General features: G+C 31.9%; 1 protein-coding gene across 1 annotated transcript in view; it reads right to left on the bottom strand.

Annotated features, from left to right (window-relative positions):
- The window catches only part of LOC113514864 (MAP/microtubule affinity-regulating kinase 3-like), a 117,752-nt gene extending 99,362 nt beyond the window's left edge, over positions 1 to 18,390 (bottom strand). The window contains exon 1 of the mRNA XM_052891867.1: positions 18,098 to 18,390. The gene's annotated coding sequence lies outside the window, so the exon portion shown is untranslated. The remainder of the gene's footprint in view (positions 1 to 18,097) is intronic.
- Between the last annotated feature and the right edge of the window lie 3,010 nt (positions 18,391 to 21,400).

Below are 21,400 nucleotides of genomic sequence, written 5' to 3'. Positions count from 1 at the left end.
AAAAAATAATTTGAATGTATAAAGTATACTATTTTAATTAATATATTAAAACAGTAAGCTGTATATTACTATAATTTTTCCAGGTCCGTAACTACAACAGCAAAATTTGAGTATGTTAGTTTAAAAGTATCAGTTAATGTTTAAAATGCTGTGCTATGTCACATGAACTGTTTGTATAATAAAACTTTTCAATGCATTATTAATTAACACACTCGTAATATTAATCTTTAAAAAAAAATTGTTTCCATGGTAACCTATGAAAAACAGTTATCTGATTATGTATTATATTATGAATTTTAGAAATTTAGAATTTTCACAAAGAGGGTTGACGTCAGGCGGCCGGTCGTAAAACTAAAAGCCAAATCTTTTTGTAATATGGATAAAAACATTATGCCGACCCCATATAATAATTGGGATATGGGTAGGAAGATGATTATGAATTTTAGAATATACAAAAATACGTAGATACAGACTGAAAAAAGAAACACAACGAGATCTAAAATACAATAATCAATACTAAAAAAAAAACAATATACAAAATTCTATTGCGAATGTTGAAAAATGAATCCAGATTTTAACAAATAATAATGAAGTAATTCTAGACAAATTCTATAATGTGTTGGTAACAGGGCGTAGGAAATTATATTAGATAAATATGCGAGCAGTTCATACACCTTCAGTTGCACAAACAGAAGAACGAAGATTAATCAAATACCTCAGTAGAGCTAATAATTTGTACTAGAACACACACCTGGCAAACATTGGCGCATTGGTAAATGACGACTAGATACCTGCAATGGAGCCGGCTGCAAGACGAACGGCGCGCGACCCTTTCAGCGTTTTCGTCATACACAACAGTGGACCAAGCGACAAGAATTTGTAGAAAAGCTGCATTTGCAATTGCAGTAAATCTCACTAAAGAACATGGCAACGCATAAGGGATATTATTGGTCATCACATTATATTCTGGTACTGTTCACTGTTGTTGCTTATCATTAGGCCGTCAACCGGTTTGCCATTGTTACATAAAAAAAAAGAACTGATAAAATTTTATATAAACATTTCGCAAGAGACGACTTGAGCATCAAATTACTTTACAGACTTGTGTAAAAGAGGGTAAAGGTGAAATTAAAGATTAATTATGTGGCCTGATTACAAATTTTAACGTGTTAATTCGTTCGGTCTAGCTTTAAGATCTGTGTCCGCTACAACTTTTAACCGACACTGAAACACTCGATGCTGTCAAACATAGAGGCTGCGCGTGCGCCTCGGAGCGTGACTCACGAGCATCGAACCGAGAGCTTATATCTGTCTCTATCTAAACGAGTATTTTGTATCGCTCTCTCGCTCTACAATCGAGGCCTCATGGTCGCTCAACTGATATGCGAATCGAACGATTAGATGGGTTATAAATTCGCTGATTCGACGTTATCAAAAATACATTAAATTACTGTTTTTTTTTTTTTTAGAGAAAGGTAAAAGTTATACCAAATCGAAATTTACTCGGTCAATCTAAAATTGGTAAATTCAGTAAGAACATGTACACATTATGAGTTAAGAGTATCAATAAAACAAAATATTTACAATTAGATACCTATTTACAGATTGTACGGGTATAATTTTACAAGGTTATTTGAACGTATTTTTTACTATGTCCTACAATCACTGTCTGATTCATCAACCTCAAGCGAAAAAAAAAAACAGAATCACATAACAGTATTAGATATGTAGGGATATTATTATAGTAAGAAAATTATTATGCACGGGTATGGTTGGTTGTAAAGATAGAAGAAATAAGTTTTTCTGTACCACTAAAAGTGACAAAGTGACGGTATGAAATACAATATGACCAAAAAGGAGATGAACACTAGAATGATCTGCTATAAGGATTATAGGAAAAAATAACATTTAACGCTGACCTCAAAAGATAAGGTCAGAGAGATGATGATATATCAATAAACACAAGAAAAAGTACCCTATTGGGCATACATATATATGAAAGTTTAAAAATTCTAAACCCAATAGATATACATAACTTAGAAAGACTGTACAAGGTTTTTTGATATACCATAGCTGATAAAACTACAGTGTTTCAATGGAACCAAGTTTTATTAAAATTATCACAAAATCACTCTAAATGAAAATGGTAACAAATCCAAACGTTTAAGACCTTTAACGTTAAATGAATAGATTTTTTTTTAATTTATATATTAACATCAGCGGACTATCTTATGATCGGGTCAATTGTTCGTTTGTTTACATTTTCAGGGCTTCAGTTCTATTGCAACAGGTCATAGAAGCGAGATTTGTTCCTAGTTTTGTAAACTGTGGTGTGTACAATACAAAAAAGCAGCACCAATTTCATCGCAGGAAGTTGTACGGCGTCGACATCCCCTCATTATACGTATTTAACCTACATGCGGCAATGCGATTGACCCCGTGGGACTAATTGCATTGTCTCGGACAATATGACTCATAAAAATTGTTGTCACTTTCGATATATTGTACTGGATGTGAATTGTTCAGCGTTTGAAAAGCAAATTAGGTTTAAAATGTGCTCCGTATGTAATTTAACATGACATATCTGCGTTAAGATTGATTTAAAAATATACATTTAACAATAGGTTATAGCTTTATTAGAATAAAATCGATAATATCAACGACATAGATATAGAATACAGTTATTGAAGTTAGTTAATCAATTTATACTTAATCCAATTTTAATCTGTTGTAATAGATTGTAACGGAGATTGTTGTAACGAGAAGACATTTATGGTTGCTTAAAAAGTAATAATAAATCTGTTGAAGTTTTAACAAATTCATATTATATATTCAAATTAGGGCTTTATGTTAGAAAATTCACAAACGTAAAATAAAAAGAAAGTTGCCTCGTAAAACCGACACCAAAACCAACAAAATTTCGGTTCATTATAATGTAAATGAGTAGCAATAGAAACCACATAAATAATACCATAAGTATAATACGTAATGAACAAATGCGAGGAGTTCACAAAACACATGTTCATCATATTGTAAGTATTTATAGTCATCTCGCGAAGTAATTACAGTGAACCTCGAGTATTTCCGCGGCGGCGTACAATTTTTTTGTAAAAAGCACGAATGAGTAAATAAATATAGCTTCCACTTCTATATTATTTTAGATAATGTGTCAGACGTAGATCTCTCATGACTCAAGTTAAACATGACACAATTCGAATTGTCGATGTATTTACATATATAGAATACTTGTCGCATATCTGTAGACAATAGATTCTATAGATTTACGTAAATTGCTTGTTAAGAATAATAAATTGGAAGTATTAGAAAAACTGAATAACTTTTTCCAATTCCCAAAGGCATTAGAAATCGAATTCTGAAAATAATTTTTAAAATTTTCACAAGATTGATTGATGACGCGCGGTTACGGGATGGATATCAATATTTTCTTATGTCCAAGTTGTTTACTTTCAAAATCTTTCTTGAATTTCGGTTTCTCCTGGCCTTGTTTTGCTTCCATTCCATATCAATTTCAATCAAGCCATACGTTCATGTATGATCTTTTATTATTCCATCTTTTACATGACCACTTAATTAATTTGAGTAAAGACAAACTAATAACTTATTGTAACAATAGCGCAAGAGAAAACCATTCAGACGCGTATAAAATATTGAAATCAATTGTTCTCGAGAGGCTTATTCGTTCATTTCAATGTCAAACCTACTAGCACCCTGGACCCCGATTACTTGTGTCAGGTAAATAAAGCCCGGATCATAATATTAAATATTAAAAAAATGGCATATCCCACTCCAAAATAAGTAAAACAAAACAATCCAATTTTCGTCTGCGAAACAATCGCGGCGTTTTGTAAAATGAAATGGGTAAAATTCAAGAACAGATGACTGATTGCAAAACAAAGGGGTAACTAAATGTATAAATTTTGGAACAATGTCAAAACTCTATTTAACCGCTCAGAGGAAATTGCAACAACGTCTTCCATACCTTTACCTTTTATTGATCAGAACGTAATCTGCTATTAATTTAACGACTATTACATTGCTTGTTTGTGATTTCTTGTATTATTTAAATATTTAACGACCAGCTAGTAAGAAAACTAAAGCTCGTAGACAAAATAATAATTATATCAAAGCTAAAATTGTTTAGTGTTATACAAATTAATAAATTAGTTCGAAAGAAAGAGACAAATCACTCGGATAGATTTGTAAGACTAGATATTTTTACAAGAGGCCTATAATTGAGTTGCCAATTGTGTATTGGCTAAATCGTATATGTCTATTCAATTGATTAATGATTATTAATCATTAATTAATAATAAATAATGTACTGCTTCAAAAAATGAATTCGTATTATTTCCAAGGCCATTGTTAAAAACAAACTGCTCAACTTATCATAAATAAATTATGGAGGCTTACAAAATCCACCAGTTCCTTTTAGATTAAATTCGTACGCGTGTTTAGCCCTTGAGAGATGATTTTGGCAATGACGATGCGTTTCTCACCCCACTATTGAAGATGAGCAATACAAAAAATGTTTTGCAAAAAGGTGTTTTCGAGAAGATATACCAAAATTCAATGAATGTGGTTTATTCTTACTAATATCGTAAATATAAAATTTGATTGTAGAAAAATTGTTTGTTACCTCTTGGCGACTTAACGGCTCAACCAATCCTTTCGAATTTTGGTTTACACGTACCATTTGTAATGGTGAAGGACATAGGCTACTATTTATCCCTTTCAGTCAATATATTCCGGTCACGCGGATGAAATCACCAGTAAAAGCTAATATTTATACAAATTTGAAGAAAACGGTATGCACGCAGACATTTTACTAGCATAGTTTCCTAAGCCCTGTACTAACACATAAAGATAGATTTATGCGAAGACAGAGGCCGAACACTGTAAGGGATTTGTTGCAGGGATAGAGGTAGATGTTCATTACTTAACCTAAAACCCACGGCTGCGCTCGGGTAAGTAATTGAGTATCAATTTGGTTGAACATGTCAGAATAGAGACCCGCATAGTAAAAAGGCTCAAGCCGTCATCTTGTATCTGCTCAATTAGTTCAAATTAAACTCAGCTGTGTTATAATTTATAATCCAAAGCATTAACTAAAGGAGACCATAGTTTTCACGTTATGCACATTTAAAAAAATATATCATCCATAAACAATTTTGAATATTCAATGTACCAGTATTCCTACTTTATTACTGTAGATATTAATGACTTTAACGTTTATTTCGTTAACACATTCGTAAGATACACTGCATACTCGTATGTTAACGATGGATGGTTATAAGATAACCAAGAGATACCTTAGAACCAGTTATGACTTATGATGCAACACGCTGTGGGACGAGTAAGTACATACGAACGACGGTGAAAGTTGCGTGACATTGTTCTTAGAACGTTGTATTTTTACCGACAGCTATTGTATGGGTGGTAGAAGTTGCTTCAGTCACATTACACTTGTATAAATAAAATTTAGATAAACATAGAAACAACGCCATTCAAACGACATGCCTGAAGTAACAGGAATGCTTTGGAATTGAGGATACGAGATGAATTATAAAAAATGAACCAATTATGGTGTAAACTAGTTACAATATAAATTGTAAAGATATATCTCATTATCTAACAAATGACAGAGTAGGTGGTACTCGGTTAACTCTGCCCCTTATGAACCCGAATGAAAACATGAATTGCAAACAAGTTTATGTTATACAATTATAAAATGTAAACAACAATAACATAAATTATTATTGCATTGTAATCTTTATACAAATGTATTGGACAAACACACTCACTATAAATCAATAACAATAAGGATTATGAACATCAAAGAACTTTCAACTGTAATAGCATACACAACGCTATTGCAAAATTAGCTTGGACCGACACCAAAATACGTCATAGAACCGTTTCACTGGCAATTAAGATAATTTTCTCTACTTGACAAGTCATCATTATACTAATCGCTCCATAATTACGAATAATCAAGTCTAAGTTTATAAAGATTTCCACATTCTGTACAGTGAAAAGAAAATGTCTTAAGATCATTACTTTCAACAATCGTACCTACTTAAGACGAATTAAGTATCTGTTTTTATTTGGCAAGCACCATGCTTTTTTCTCATCTGGTCATCAAACCTGAACGCTTCAAAATCTTGAAACCATCATCAATCAAATCATAAGACCAGCGAGGCGTTAATTTTCAATTTTAAACGTGGTGTATAAGCGAATAAAGTGTTAGTTTTGGCAAATCACTGCTTATACAGTATGTACAGACCAGAGATGTGTTTTTAGAAATTTATTTTCATTAATGTCATTATTACAGATTCATAATGCAAAAATAGTTTATTAACTTTTAACGCTATTTTTAAATTTTATGTTATAAAATATATATTTAATATATAAATATATTCTAATGAAATACTAACACAGTGAAGCATTGTTAAATTAGTCCAAAGAATTAAGATTCTGGATACGAATTATGATTCAGTCGCGTGCTTTGTCATAGGAATTTCACTGACAATTCGAAAATTTTTAAATTACATTAAATGACAAACATTGCGATATCGTAATAGTGTTTACGTAAAGTGATAAATATAAGAAACGGTTTTGAATTGTATCATATGGACTTAGCAAGTCGAAAAATTGTAATAGTTTTCCATTGCACGAACTATAAGAGGATTCTACAGATTCAGTAAAAGACATGTCTGTCTGAATCGACTCCAATATCTACTCTATTAGTAAAGTGACCATAAGCCAGATGGCATAACACTAATAACATTGTATAAAATGTATTTCGTTAAAACATGCCTTTAAAAGCCTACAATGTAACCCGTGGGAGTTGTGAACGTAGGCGATATTGTAAATCCTCTACATTTATGCCTAATTACCATCAGGTATAAAGTTCAATTCAGCTTAGCAATTGTAGTAAGGGCCACACTAGTATACCATAAAAGCATTGCAACAGTTGTAATAAGGTTCATATTTAGTTAACAGATGAAACTGACAAATTACAAATAATTTAAGAAACTCTATAGCTGTAGAGGTAAAATTCAAATTTGCACAACATCGTGATTTAACGATGAACGAAGTCTTTCACGTTTTCCACAGCTCTGCCACAATTGAGTAAACTGTTCCGAGAAGCCTATGAACGTGTCCAAATATGTCATGTGATGATAGCTTTTGCACGCGGCTCTCCTACTTTGTTTCTCACACGTCAAATAAACAATCAATGTTTTGCATAAAAACTTCTAGGTATTCAAATAAAATGAACCACTCGATGGCCTTCGAAACACTGTGATTCAGTTGCCTTAGTTGTTTTACATAAACAATATCCTGGGTTCGTTTCTTGGTGGAACCAATGTAGTATACTAAGTTTTGTGACAAAAAACTCAAGTTTGGATGATCAGTATTATGCTACCAGTATTACAGTTTCTAATAATACATCCTATATTGGCTTGACAAGGCTCTACGATTGTTTGGAACTTATAAATATATAAAATAGTGAACACATTATTTTTCTACATGAAGGTTAATTGAATGCCTCCCTTGAGATTGAATTCCGCAAACTGCTCGCTTTTAACAGTGATATGACGTATTTTTCATTTATTATAATGGTACGCAACATTAATTCTCAAGGACCCAAAATAATAAATTACATATCTGTTAGTTTGCTTTAACTTTAACGTTCTAGTAAAGTTTTAGGCACTATTAGTTTAGATATAGTTTCTTTACTCTAACTTCAGTTTTCTAAAGTAAACCAATGTTAAAATAATATATAAATTTTACTACAAAAATTGAGAACTAGAAATCAATAAATAAGAATATTTAGCCATTCAATAGAAAAGTTGACTAAACTGACCGGTTTTTGCTAAACATTAATAATATTAACATAAATACGTAGTTCTACGGAAGTAAGTTGAAATGAAATAATTATTAATTTACTAATTATACAATTACGTGTAAGACGAGCTACGGCTGGTTTAGGTAACTCTGTTTTTAACAAATTAAAAAGATTATAATTAACAGTTTAGAGACTACGGCTGTACGTATATTACTTGAGTTTCAGTTAAGAAATTACACTGCTTAACTAAAACTGTTTAAAGATTTATTAATTTAGAACGCGGAAGTGTGTTTACAAGTAGCTTTTACTTTGTAACCAGCAGTTCTTTGTTCCGCAATAATCTGAATAAATATGTGCATAGGACGAACACGGGAATAAACCCTATAAGACTGCAAGAATTGATTTAAAATCAGTGACGTAGTGGTTTAACATGACCACAAAAAAAATACAGACATATTGAGAATATCCTTCATTTTAAATAATAAAGTTAAAAATAATACTTGTATAATACAAGTATACACGTCGTAATTAAATTAAGTATCAATTAATTACAAATTACACAATTGCTACGCAAGTAGATATGATATTTTCAAACATTCAAAATGCTTGTAGAGTCGACTATATTATATAAAACGAATCTACTAATGGAAACTAAATCACTCGTAGCTGCATTAGAATATCAACTTTATGGTAACGTAATAAAATGTATAAAGCATTATTGTAGTGTTAACATGACACTGACAACTAGACATAGGTAACTAAACCTGTTTGACATTGGCTCCTGTGTAGTGCACTTAACGGTACTGCAACGTGCTTGTAGTAGGATGAATTGTTTGTCATGTCGTATATCACTGTTAGTATTCTCAGAACACTCTTATTATCATATATTTTGAAGTATGGTTTATAAAAGACGAGAACCTTCGAGCGCTTCGACCTATTGTAAACTTTTGTGCAAATTCTTACTTTATTTTTTTTACACAATAAGATCGATTGTTGTGGTCACCTTAGCCTATTTTACACATGAAGAACCTTTAAAACTCTTTTTCAAAAGATCTATTTTGAAAATTTTATTGGCATGCATTATCTTTATGATACCTTTTGATTTGAGACACCCGTTGTGTTTCTACATATACCATCACCAAGACACTCATTTGCATAATCTCTTATGAATCTCAGTAGTTCATCCAGTGCCCCAATAATTTCAATTTCTTTAAACTCCACGTCAGCCAGACAAGTTTAGCTGCTTCCTGGTCTTGTATCTATACATATTTTACGAATTCTAAATCTGATTCTAAATATTTAACTAGCCTCGCAAGCCTAAAACGAACAACGTGTTTAATATGAAAAAAAATTAGTACGAAATACATATGTTATGTAATGAACTGATATTTAATTTTTTTTTCGAGACCCGAAGTAATTTCACCACAATCGTCCCACGGCTGGGACCGGCATAAGTAAGGCTGCATTCACACAGCCCACGCAATAATGCAATAATTTAACGGTGGGCGAATATTAACTCGTTCTGCCTCTTAGTGAATTCAAATCAAATCATAATACCGTCCTACTTTCAATATTTTAAACATCAATACATTTCATTGTGATACAATATTGGATTCAGCCACTTATACGACAGAATCCTTACTATAATCTTTACTTATAATAATATAACTGAATATGAAAGTGAGTCTTTTGGTACCTCTAGGAGCCTTAATCGCTCAATCAATTGTATTTATATTTATTATTATATTTGGTATTCACGTAGTTTATTGGGTTGAGAAGGACGTAGGCTACTTTTTATTCCAGTTAATCAATAATCCCGGTCACGAAACGGAGTCGTGAGTAAAAATTTGTTTTCTATAAATCTGAAACTCGATAAAGCGTATGAAGCAGACAGAATATTGAAACGTATAAGTTGAAATCTAAAGGAGATTCTTATGCACATGTAATTTAGTTCATTTTCAATTAAAATACAGGTAATCTTATTTTCAGCATCAGATACTATTACCTTATTTCCAACAGGTAAGCATTGACAATAATGGTAAATCAAGAAGAAAAAGTTCCATTGGTGAGCCATAAAAACTTAAATTACCCGGACGATAAAAAAACGACTGTCCATTGTTTTCAGAAGGCAATAAACCTTCAACTCGAGAAACTCGATACGAAATCGCAATCGGTAATCGCATCGCGCCATTTTTGGGTCGAGATAATCGAGAAACAATTGATTTTACTAAATCTGCAGCCAAGTAGCTCCCTTGAATACTGTTTTCCGGTTTGAAGGACGAGATAAATATGGAAATAGAAACTGTGATTTGCGCTCTATATCACAAGAGAATCGGCAACATGCGGATGATGACTCTGGTGTTATTGGATCCATTCTATCCTTACTAATATCATAAAAGTGAGTTCGTTTGTTATTCTTGGCGTAATTATACAATCGTCATTACCAAATAGTTGGTACCGAAAAGGACTTTCATCCAGATTCGAAATTTATCTGGTACCTCTCAATGGCTTATTGTATTAACCAATCATGTGGTATAGGTACCTGTAATATACGAGATGAAGAAATGCATAGGCCACTTGGTCACACATCTTGGTCACACGGACGAAGTCGCAGTCACTAGTTCTACATAAATCTCACCGTCGTTTTCGGGTACAATTAATCTGAGCGTACCGTTACCATCCACCGTTACGTATCCGCAAGTCGCAACCTCTCAGATGCAACGTCTCGTCTCGTGATTGCAAAAAAAATCCACGATTGCTCATTAAAACGTTCCCCTCGCTAATTGTTCTTATTACTGCATACAATTGTAAATCTCTGATTTTTAATTGGTGTGTAACGCTTTACGCGACTGCGCAAGAAAGGAGGCTAATGCATTTTGACTGTTATGCATCAAATTCTTATAATAAAAACACTAAAGTCTACAAATTTACATTTGGTATAATTTTATTACACGACCGTCCAAAAAGTGTTATATATTTAGATATCAGTTCATATATATATATATATATATATCTTTATTACATTATAGCTTCTGAATACATTCAAATCTGTTCAGGTACCCTATAGAATTCATTAGAAAAAAATATAGCCAGTGTCTCTCGGAATGATGTGGTAGGAACAGATCATTTTTGAAAGGACAGTCGGTTTTTTTTTTTTATTTGCGATATATTTTTAATAAAAATTTAATTATTTGATATTATTATTTGCATAAAAAAGAAATTCCAAACAGAAAAATACGTTGAAAAAATAATACTACTATCAGTAACGTTTACGTTAACAATTTTTCTTCTCTCTTTGTTTATTTAACTTTAAAGGTCGACCATAACGTAATTTTGCAGGCGTTAAGATTGTTCGTGACACCCGTTAAAACTGCCATTGTATGTGTATAATGACAATTAAAAAGAATAATAACACTTTAATAGCTGTAAATGAACATTTCAAAGTCACATCGACAACAGAGTAATGATTTTATACTTCTATTATATACACAATTGAAACCAGTTAGAATGAATAAAGATGATACCATTGGTATATATATACATATATAATAACACTTTTATAAACTTTAGGTATTAACTTTTAATATAAAACTGGGGGAAAGGGATTGTTAGTAATGGAGACTAAGAATCCTATTGCTAGCAATATACCCAACCAGGTCGACCTCCTCGCGGTTCTCCCTGGAAACTATCATGGTTAATTCCTGATGAATTCATCATGATGGGCTAACTGGTCTGTTTTCGTTCTCATCTATCACCCTTCACTAGTGCTCAGCCAGCGTATCTCATTAGCGCAGGCGGGGTTACCATACCATTTACACCCATCAAAAAATATATATATATAAAACTGGGTCCTATATACATACATATATATATATATATTAATAATTATACAGTCTTCTGCACACGTGGTAGCAGCACATTTAAAAATTATCAATCTTTAAATGTTTGTTACTCAATCACGCTTATACAACTATAGAAGAGTATAAATTTGAAACAAATTTGTTCATCATCATTTCAAACATTCATCATTCACTGCTAAACATACGCCTCCCCTATAGACCGCCATAAGCAACGGTTCTGAGTTATCTGCATCCACTGATTCTCCACAATGAATTTGAGATCTTCACTCCATCTAGTGGTGGGTCTACACTGCGTTTGGAAGTAAGCAGAAAGTAACAAGTAGGATACTTTAGCCTAATTCCTATGGACACAGGCCGAAATACAATACTTAGAATAAATCTAAAAAAAAAAAATGGTAAATTTACATTTTTTGATAACATTTAAAGATATCTAATTATAAGTCATAAATAATATTATATTATGGGTCGCTGACCAAAGTACGGATAGATTGGTCAGTAACCTGTAATGCTATCAGATAAATGTAGATATCATGCCTTGACAGATATCATACATGCCTCACTGTGCTCACTAAATAAGATTTGTAATAGGATGAACAAACAAAACAGTGTATTTTTTATATAAAGTTTCAGCGTATTCGACCATACCGTCACATCTGATGTACGAAGTGAATTACGTAATTAATTCACTGATCATTGTAGATAAGAGCCTAGTTGTAACTAAGTGCAATATAAAAAAAAAATCATCGAAATTTTTACATAATTGACGAAGGTATTTTTATTTTATTTATTTATTAAACACAAGAAATATACAACAAGAGTACATTGGACCTCGCACTAGCTGAGGCCGTATCGCGAAAGTCCATAAAGGGATTACTAAGAGACAATATTTTACAAATATAGATATATATAGAATATAGAGCCTACCTTTAACAAAGTTGGTTAAAAATAAGTAAAATAGAAACGTCCTTAGCAGAGATAATAAACTGATAGCCCACTGATAGTCCACAAATGCATAGTTATAACTAATCAAGCAAATTAAGATAACAGTCGACGATATCTATTCGAACTAAATGATTAGTATAAACGTATTATACGAATGTGTTCATTGTACAAGTATATAAATAGAAATAATCGAAAATAAATTACAATTATAAACACATTTACTATACTATAAAAAGTATAAACATATATAATACCACAGTAAATAAATGGTGAGTAACAAAATTATTAAAATTAAAAGCTATAATATTCGTGTTTTGTAACTAAAACGAATTTTTAAGTCATTCTAGCCGATAGAAATCTCTATCGGTTAATGTAAAAAATTATATAGTAAAAAAAAAATCAGACAGATATAACAAAAACCTTGGCTTTTCAAAAATAAACATATTGCTTTAAAAATAATTTATTATTATTTTAAATCTCACAGGGGCGCTTTCTCACTTATCAGGTTCGTGTTACCTCGGTACGTGACGTCAGAGCTGTCCGATAAATCTGCTGAATAAGAAAGTCTATTCCCCGAGCAATCTCAATATCTATACGAAAATCGCTTACATATTTCTATTACGTATCTTTTTACAACAATAAAAAAAAACGGAGGTTATAGACAAGCTTATATAAAAAGTATGGGCGTGCCCCAGATGTTAGCTGCCTGGTTTTTCATAACACAGAATGTTCTAGTTTGTGGATCACAAGGTGAGTTTGAGTGTATTAAATAGAGCTGTCAAATTAACTATTGCCATACATACAAATTACACTATACCATAACATATCGGCCATTAATTGTCCAATACTGAAGATAGACCTCTCCCATATTTTGGGCTTATATGTTACTTTAAGAGGGACGCTGTTGCCCATCCCTTGATCATAAGCTCCCTTAGTCACCTCTTACAACACACACGGGAAAGGAAGAAGTGGCCTATTCTATGCCGGGACCTACACGGCGAAGTTACTCTATGACCATCATAAATAAACTGTGATAACAGTATAAAAAAACATACCTAATACTCTGTACAGTATAACCACTATTAATCTCTCTCAAGCTAACATAGCACAAATATTTTTCTAGCGAATAGCACTCTTTACATAATTTTTAACAATATAAAACGTTTTCAAAGTTGCCAATTCTTAAAAAGAACAGTTACATTTTCTAAAGTGTAATTATAATAAAAAGAAACGCCAGTTAGAACATAGAACTAGGTACAGCTTTAAATTAAAAGAACAATGCATGGGACTTACAAAATTGTTTACGAATGCAACCAAGCAATAAAAGAATTCTGGCAAAATACTCTTAACGCAAAACTAAACTGCAATTAACAAAATAAAGAAGGAATAGAAATTCGCACGCTTACTCTAACTCCATCTTTAGGCTTTATTAGTTCTCATAAAAATATCTTTATATTTGAAAGCAGATATCGCAGTAGGATGACATCATCCGATGATTTCGTGGCGTTATCAACTAGTATCTTTGTAGATAACGATAACAATACCGTACCCAACGAGTGTTTATCGTGAGCCGAGGAAAAGTTAGCCACTTCAAAATATTATTCAGTCAATTACAATTAGTATCGGGATTAAGTGTTTTAAAAACTTTTCAAATTAATCATTATTAAAGAAAAGAGAGAAATTTAAATGACGTTTGAGATTAAAAGATTGATCTTATCCAAACAATATAAATTGAGGGTAAATCGGAAAATTTGTGACATCATTCTTAACTAAGTGCTTAACAAACACTAATGATTTTAATTGTAATTTCTAAACAAAATCAGATAATATATTATGTAATTTGACTATGTATTGATTTAATGAGTCTGTATCTTTTTATAAAAGTAAATAAATATTAAATAAATATACGTGAGCAACCCACAGTGAGTTAAATACAATTCAAATATCGATTGAAAACAAATGACAATTTGCGACATTACATTTCTGCGATAGTTGTATGTAAATAAATCGTATTATACAAAACTATAATAATATTCAAACCGATAAACAAGTTAGATCCGCAATTGTAATGTAACATAATAGCACATATAAACACAAACTATAAGAATATAACTATAAGCTGTACTAAACATTACGTCAAATTGGTTTCGGAGATTAAGACACAGGTGAACTTGGAATTTAAGAATGAAACACGTTTCTAAGGTGATGTTAAAAATACTGTTGTTAAAACACAATTTGATGAAAACGACATGGGACCGGTTACCAAATGTGTAGCACTCCCACACTTTCGTATAACGAAAGTTTGGTTACTTTATAGAAAGTGGATATCATTATATAGCTAAAACGTTGTAACACCGTGATTGTTACACGTCATATAGTTATACAATATATGAATAGTTTTAATATTACTAGTTGTAAATACTGCAACTTTATATTGTGCACTGACGCAAGTGTTTTCAACGTGTTACAAGATAAAGCAGTAGCCATAAACGGTTTTATTTTATGCAAAATACTACAAGTGCAGAAATACGTGCTATAAACGTTAGTAACACGGTGTTAAGGAAATACAGATATTAAAATAAGAAACTAAACAAAAATAAATGTATTAGTTAATGTACCTATAACCGTTGTTGTGGTTAACGCAGCAGTCTACTTGCCTACATTTCACAAAAGCCACGACTGTTTGGAGTTAATTTAAAATTAAAATTGTGTTTCACAAAAAAAGAAATATAAATGAGACATTAAGATAGAAAGAAACATAAAAAATACAATCTAATTGGGAATTTCGAAGTCGGATGCAAATTAAAAAACAATAAAAAATAATTTTATCATCATAACAATTTGAAACCATCAAATTTAGACGTTTCTAAAACAACACAACAAGTGCATACTTATCAATCCTTTAATTTCTGTATTGTCTATATTTAACGTACATAATTTTATATGAGGATTAAAGCGGCTTTAATTTTCTTAATAGTAAGTAATGTTAAAATGAGTCATTATATAACTTCAAACAACTTAAACATTAATTGTATTTTTTTTGTAATAATACATAAAATTCAAGGAATTTTCAATTGCAGTTCAATTACTATAATTATCTCAATATTTACATATAAATATTTTTTTTTTACAACGCACGGGGCAAATGAGCATGCGGCTCACCTGATGGTAAGTGATGGTAAATATGCTCAATTAATGAGTACAGCAACAAAAAAATACTCTGCAAATTTAAAATACAATGAACAAATGCAATCAAATTCGTAGCCTCGCAGAAAAACTCTTATGATGCAATTGTCAAAGAAAATGCGACACTTGACTAAACTGAATTGTATAAGAACAATGCCGTCTACATTTGCGCGAACCCGGTTCAGACCTTGGCAGTAATAAAGTAATGAAGACTTATAAGTGTAAAGTCAGCAGCGATTTTTGAATATACAAAAAAATATATTCATCCAATGTCTGATTCTGGCATAGAATGGGCCACCCCTTCCTTTCTAGTGGGTATCGAAAGGTGACTTTGGGAACTTAAAGGTCGAGGGATGGACAGCAGCGTCTCTCTTAAAACATCACCAAAAACCGAATTGCGGTTGCCAACCCCCTTGCCAAGCGTGGCAACTACTGGCAAAACTCCTTTTATGGGGGAGGTCTAAATTTAGCATTGGACAGTTAAAGGTAGATGATGAACACTTTTATAATCGTTCTTCGATTCTTCGAACTGTAATAATTGTTTTAGTCCGTAAAAAAGAGATTTTTCAATCGTGTGGACATTGATATTAGAATGGTAATCACAATATTGTTATTTAAAAAAAGACTAATCTTTAAACGATGAAATTTCAAATATTTAAATTTAAAACACATATGTGTCAACAAGTAAATTTAACTGTAGTTGACTCCACAAAAACGATCACAGTTCCCGTAGTTACAAATTCAATCGATTGCAAAAAAATTATAAAAACTAGTTTACAATTGGAAATAATAACCGCGTGACATAAAAAATATGGATGAATCGAGGACGTGCTCATTTGGTAATTCGCTTAAAAAATAAATATTTTGTGTGGAATGTAAGTAAAACAAGTTACTAAGAATATAAAAAATAAGTTATCCTGCAACTAGAAATTTTAATTTCTCCTCTCATATCGAGGGACAAGCAAAAATAATTATGGAATTTTCCAATGAACAATTTATCATTCCACTTTTGTTGTTAAGTTTAGATTACACTACAAGTTGCGGGCTGGAGTAGGTCAGAGCAATTTTACAAATTATTTATACGTGACTGGCGCGTTAAAAATTTTCTCCGCGGAAACAATGAGACGAGCAAAATTTACTATTAGAATATTGCTTTCGGTTTAGAAAATTAATTCTAAAACGTGACCGATTTTGAACGAACGCAAGATATTGGACGAACGCCAAAACCCAACAATGATGCATGTCGATGAAAAACAAATAAGGCTACGATCAGTTTGTTTTGATAGACTTCGTAGTAAACAAGATTTTGAGATTTACAATTTATTACCTATATCATAATAATACTTTTCACGTAAAAAAAAAAAGAAAATTAAGACACAAATAGAAATACCGACATCTATCAAAACAAGACATTAAAAGTCAAAAGTTCATAACTTGAGCCACATTAAAACAGTATAAGCTAAATGTTGCAACTCCGGATATCAAGGTCTGATTGCCACCGTTTCACTTGGCCGAAACGAAACCTTCCAACTGACTGAGGAGCAAGCTATCGAGCATAAAAATAATGACGGGAAAACCTTGTTTTGTATAGCTCATGCAAACAAGACTATATTATATATTTCATGCTTATTTCAAAGACTATTTGTTTATATAGTAGTAACATATACAAGTACTGCTTAAAGACAATAAAGGAAACAAAATTAGCTCACACGCCTATAATAATTAATAGTTAATTAATATTCATATATATTTTTTAGCATACGTTTAAACGCAGTTCATTAGACATGGTGAATTATGTAAATTTTAATATACTAGATATAGCAAGCTTCACTTTTATGTATGCAAGGTTAATTGTATTGCCTTCAGATAATATGTCACTGATTGGATAATCTATATCTTATACGTCCATATCTACCTTAGACAAGGCCGATAGGACAAGGTATTATAAATAGACTATGAAAAATTCAATAAATTTTAAACAATTTAACTAAAATCAGATATTTAAATTGTAGAGTTAAAATATCAATACCAAGAACACCAAGTAGAAGTGGTGAACCTAGTAACCAAATAAAGAAACAAAACATTTTAACAAAAAATAACGTAACAAAACTAAATAACCTATTTGGTAAAGATAGAAAGCAAACCGAGCAAAAAATTCCAAAATACACAAGCGAATAAAATCTGAAGGACATCCAATATGATCAATTTTCTGTTCACATGGAGGATGAAGGTAAGTGACCTTTACATGGTATTAGATCTTAGTAAAGCCACTATTACACAGTCACTGTAGATCCACGAGTTATTAACCGAATCACCGGAGCGCGACGCAACGGTATCGGTTCATTCCTTGCACAGAAGGAAAAAAGTATTCACAATTAACTAAACTGAAATCCTTCTCACATATAAAAGAATCACACATATCGCACGTTCAAATATCACATCACTGAGATTTTATTAGTTTTTAAATGTAAACAAATAAAGAGCGACAGGTCCGTCACGCGAAACGCTCGGGGAGAGACTGAGGTGGCAACGTTGCGCCGGCGCCGATTCGCCTGCACGGTTATCAGCCTTCTGGGGGGAAAGGGGGTAGCAAGAAGAAAAGGCCCGCACGTGACGTTAGAGATAACACCTGAAATTGCATATTCAATTATTCACCCAAAATGGCAAAGAGATATAGCACAAACTATTTTGTAACAGTTACCGAATATGTTATAAAGGATACATGGTTAACTTTGCGTATCTCGATGATATTTCAGAGGCGGTTATCTGAGTCATGCTTCGAACTAGTCACGAAGTTTTGAAAATAGAAAATATGGAAACAAGTTAATGTTGTATTCAACGCAAATACAATTTGTTATAACTCATGTTGAACAGAAATAAGTGTCACATAGATTTGTACATCCCTTTGTTGCGTTAATTGAAATTGGAGTTACTGTATAATCAGTTAGATAGCTACTGAAAGTCCAAACGTCAAATTGTAACAAAAATATACAATATACTTTATGTGATACGTAAATAAAGCTGCTTTTACAAAATTATATTGAAATCAGCAAGTGCTGTACATCTCATCGACATTAATTGTGCAAAATTTGACATTGGCCAAACGTACGTGATGATAATAACCCAACTAACCCAACTAATGATAATAAAAAATATCATGCGCAACTTTAATTAAAGGTTCAAACGAACGACTTACGCAATACCTATTTAATTAAACTATAAAAGGAATGGACGACAACGAACTACGGGTGAATGATCAAATTATAATACGGCACAAACTCAATTAGGTGGTAGTTTCATGTGACTGGAATGGGTGGGAATCACCTTATATATTTCTGCCAAAAGTTAACAATAGCTAACGTTATGTTTATGGCACTACGATTTGAATAACAAAACCATTGCATACAAAAAGAAGAGTCGTAATATTTCGATGTACACTGATCAATTATAACATCAAAAAATATTTGGTCTCATAATCTAGAATTTTGCACAGAGTTATATATAATATATACCTTTATTTGAGTGACTTTATGTTAAAGAGGATGGATTTAAATTTTGGAGATACCCTTGGAATAACAAGACAGCTATTTGAGAACAAAGAATTAACGGTACAGAATGTTTAAGCGGCATATAATTTTCGTAAATAATTATAATAATTTTCGAAAGACACAAAATTGGAAAAGCAATAGATCTATTACACTTTAGTTAATATTTCACTTTTGGAAAGAACACAAACGAGAGCAATAATTAATTAGATTTGTTATGAAGAGAAAGTCGTCCGAACAATTTCTAACTTCTCCAAATTTCGTAATCCTTTCATTTATTGCTTGCAGTTTTATATTCCCTTGGCGTCAGGTGGTGGAACACCTGACGTCGAACCGGTTTTGGCGTATATTTCCCGCGCTTTGAATGCTTTTATCATTTTTTATGCGTTGTTATTTTAAAACTTATTAAGAAAATTCTTCAATGAATGTTTTAGTTTACTTATTGTATAATGAATATATATTCGACTTGCAACATTTTGTTTAAATATGATATTATATATTACATAGTATGTCGTGATTGTGAAAAAATAAACATCTTCACCTACTTCTATATCGTCAATACCAGTCGAATCCATTTCGATGGGGTTTTTCATACCAATATTATATACTGGATCTATTAAATACCAATTGTATTTAATAGATCTATTATTAAGTCAATATATAGATATCGTAACTACAATATATAGGTAATGCTACATATTATCCACTCCTACTCTCTCGTTTTATCACAAGCACGCGGTAACAATAACATGTCCATCGACAGTCCTTTACCAATTGTTTAGACGGGCTGATTTTAGAAAGACACGTCAAATCCGTTTATGTCATCACCTTACAAATGTCAAAATGACCAAACATTTTTATAACGTTTACCACTGTACAGGAACACGGAAAAAATACATTCGCACCGCCTGACCGTGACTGTTCACTGCAAAGGAACCAGGTCAAGACTGTCTGGTTCACTGAGCTTAGTTAATAGATTTCTTGATAATTAAACAATTTTCTACCGTACAGTAATTGCGATAATAAGTAGTTGGATACAAACAGGAATGAATAATTTGAATTTAGAAACACGTGTTTCCGGTTATATCTAATAATCTATTGAAAGTATCTTAGTATCGATATTGTAGACTATAGATGAAGAAAGACATGAGTATGTTAAAACATTATGAGATATTACAGTATATAGTAAGCTAACTCTAATGAAATATTTACGAAGGCGCAAAGAAACGAATGGACACCTAATTACTTCGCTACTGAATGGTCTGTGACAGTTTTGCCCCAAAGTATTGTCAGCTAAATGCGACAAATGTACCGAAATCAGGAAACTATCTCCACTGACATCAAAATGTCAAAAAAGAAGATGGTTTAAAAATGTGAAATGGAACTCATTAGTATCCCTTTAAGAGTTCTCAGTTCAGTTCTATCAGTGACAATAATTTTAAATAATTCTAATTTTACGCTACAAATAATAATTTTTGAACATGCAATTTCTATTTGCATGACACTACTCGTATATGTAATAGGCGATAAAGAAAACATAAATGCCCACATTTTGGAAGACATTAGCTATTGTCGTATCGTGTGAAACATTGGATACGCGAATAACAACAGTTGCTCGTGAGTCATCATCGTTGATCGTCGGAGGCTGCGTCGGACCGTGTAATGACATGCTCTTTGTGTTGCACAGTGACGATTTGTTGTCGTTTTTGTAGTTGAAGTAGTTTTGGATTGGTTAATGTCTCCTAATTTAAAAATAAATTGCACACATTGAACGTCCCAGTTATATTTTATTATTCTAAGAAACCATCCTATTGTACCAAGTTATATAGTTAACTACATCTGTGCGCTGATAATGTGATAAATCTTTTTTATTTGATATTTTATAATAACGGACATCTTTTAGATCTGGTATATTTTCTTTTAAAGCTCTATTAGAACTATCAGGAAATTCAGCGACATCGGCTTTTCTTACATCATAAACTTTCGTTCCTTATGAA

Source organism: Galleria mellonella, unplaced genomic scaffold, assembly GCF_026898425.1.
Source record: "Galleria mellonella isolate WM207_F2 unplaced genomic scaffold, CSIRO_AGI_GalMel_v1 utg146, whole genome shotgun sequence".
NCBI lineage: Eukaryota > Metazoa > Arthropoda > Insecta > Lepidoptera > Pyralidae > Galleria > Galleria mellonella.
The sequence above is the reverse complement of the archived record's forward strand: the minus strand, read 5'-3'. Positions and strand labels throughout refer to the sequence as shown.